We start from the raw sequence: 2,781 nt of genomic DNA on the forward strand, positions 1-2,781 counted from the left end.
GGTGTACTCATAGTTCTATCTCAAAGAACAGCAACAAGCTACTTAAAATACAATTTACAGATGCTCTTCATTTTCCTATAATCTGTATCATTCAACCCATTTCAATAAAAATTTTATTGATGAAAATTGATGGTTTTCAATTTCAGTGATGAAAATTGTTATGCAAAGTGTAGTGGTAGCCATTCATTTATTTATCAAATGTGTATGAAGGATTTCTTATGTGCTGCTAGTGAACAAAGTAGACTGATGGAGAGGGTTTTTTGTTTTTGTTTTTTTTTTTTTGATTAATTTATTTATTTTGAGAGAGAGAGAGAGAGCATGAGCAGGGGAGGGGCAGAGAGAGAGGGAAAGAGATAATCCTAAGCAGGCTTTAAGCTATTTGCATGGAGACCAACATGGGGCTCAATCTCATGAACTATGAGATCATGACCTGAGCCAAAATCAAGAATCTGATACTTAACCAATTGAGCCACCCAGGCACCCCCAGACTGATGGAGTTTAAGTAAAGAAGTAATAAAGAAAGATCTTAATGAAATTCTTTCACAAATGTTTGGTTGCAATTGCCATAAATGAGATATATAAGGTACTATGGAGCCTTATAATGGGAGCTTTACCTAACTACAGAGGAGGGAATGTTTTATCTAGGAAGTTTGCTTTGTCATGGAAGATCTCTAATGAGACGGGGAGTCACTAAACGAAGAGAGGAAGGAAGACCATTTCAGTAAGAGGATAGTATGTGCAAATATCCTGTGACAAGACAGACCTTGAACTCAACTAGGGGTTGAAAGAAGAATGAGAACACTAGGAATGGGGACAGCTAGGAGGAATGTGGGAGATCAGCTGTGAAGGGCTCAAGAAGACATGTTAAAGTCTTTGGTATTTTTCTTAAGAACAATGGGAAGTCACAGCTGGGTTTTAAGGGAGAAGGTGTCATGATTGGATTAGTTTCAGCAGCACCATTTTACTTGAAGATTGTAGAATAACTTTGAGAAAGACCAGAATGGACATAGTAGGTCAGTTGCAAGGCAGTTGCAATGATCCACAAAAGTAAAGATGGCAATTGAATTAAATGGTAAGCTGTAGAAATGTAGAAGAATTTTCAAAATACTTCACATAATTTCAGAAAGACGAAAGGTAATATTAATATGTCATATTTTAATGTCATTTTATGCATATTTAAACACATTTATATTGCTTATTTTTCAAGTCAAGTCCCCTTAACAGTAAAGAATAATACATTAAAGTTTGATAAGTGATTGAGACAAAAAGAGAAGAGTGACAGAAGGGAATTTCAGTGCCAGCAGAGGCACTCCTTACTATTACTTTTGAATAGTTATACTAAACATTCATGTAGGTTTTGAATTCTATGTCATAATATATTTGTGGTGGTTTTAATATAAAATCATTTCACTTCTCTCCCTAAAATTTTCTAGTGAAATTCTTTCTATTGGATGATGTACCATCTTTATTCTAAGAATCTTGTACCTCCTGATTACTTCCTGGGAGTAATCCTGGGAATCCCTGTCCCCAATTTTACAAGCCATCTGACCCTCTCAGCTATCACCCAAAGAGCCATGCCAGGGAGGGCCACTACCATGATAGAGAAGAGAGACCCGGGACGTAGCAAGACCAGGAGATCCCTAAGTTTGTTCCTGGAGATGAACAGACCTGGACCTATGGGACCATCATAAATACAGTAAAGTTTTTGTTTGTCAGATCTCAATGGCAAAGCTGTAATATGGCAAATGTTAGGTGATTTATACATCACAGTATTGGGAAAATAAAATGTAATGAAATTCAGTTGGCTTCAAGTATTAAATCCATATAGACTAAAATATAAATAGGCATTGCCAAGAGAAAGCTGAGAAGGCCTATTTCAAAATGTAGTTATTATACAGAATCAATTGCAATTTTAATAGAAATAATACTTTATCACAAGCAACATAAGAATTACATGCTGCTGCATCAAGGTAAAATGGAAATAGTAGCATCGTAACACATAAAATAGCACATCCCTGGGAATGTTGAGACTTTGATAATTCTTGACACATTTTTAAAATTTTATTAGTTCCATGTAACTCCAAATAGGATAAATGGTGAGACATGAAAGTTTTCTCTATCAATTGGAAATTTAAAAATACAGTTTTTCAAAAATACCTACATGAAAGAGATCACTGTGGAAAAATGGGGAGTAGGTTCTAAAATCTGGGGTTAAAAACTTGCTACCACTCTTTGACTATAAAGAAAAATGTAGTTTCTTGAGTCACAATTGTTTACACACAGCACATATTTGCATAAAAATAATCAGCTTTTTAAGATTGTGGGTTTTCTGACTCTGAAAGCATGTAATTTCAGTATGAATAATTGCCAGTTATATGTAGGCATTTAGTGGCTGATGCTAGAAATGAAAAGTAACGACAAATTCTCTTGTATTTTTTCCCCAGTAAACTCTTTAATTCTTATTGTTGCACATGATACTTTAGCGGGGTCTTTCCCAACCAGAAGAAAGTAAAGCAAAATTGCTAACTCTGAAATGTGTACCACTGAAAAACAAAAGTAAAAACTATATTAAAGTTAGTGAATAAATTGCTTTTAATTATGTCTTGAAACAAAAGACTAAATAGAAACCATATTGTTTGGATCAAAATAAAATGTGAAAACAAAACAATAAAAATAAACAGAAAGATGAATCAAGAAAAGAGATATTTGCTACATGAAAACAAAACCTCTATATTTCATTGCCCAGAAAGAACCAAAAACAATTTCTGAAATCTGGTATCC

The sequence above is a fragment of the Panthera uncia genome, chromosome B1 (assembly GCF_023721935.1).
Source record: "Panthera uncia isolate 11264 chromosome B1, Puncia_PCG_1.0, whole genome shotgun sequence".
In the NCBI taxonomy this organism is placed as follows: Eukaryota; Metazoa; Chordata; class Mammalia; order Carnivora; family Felidae; genus Panthera; species Panthera uncia.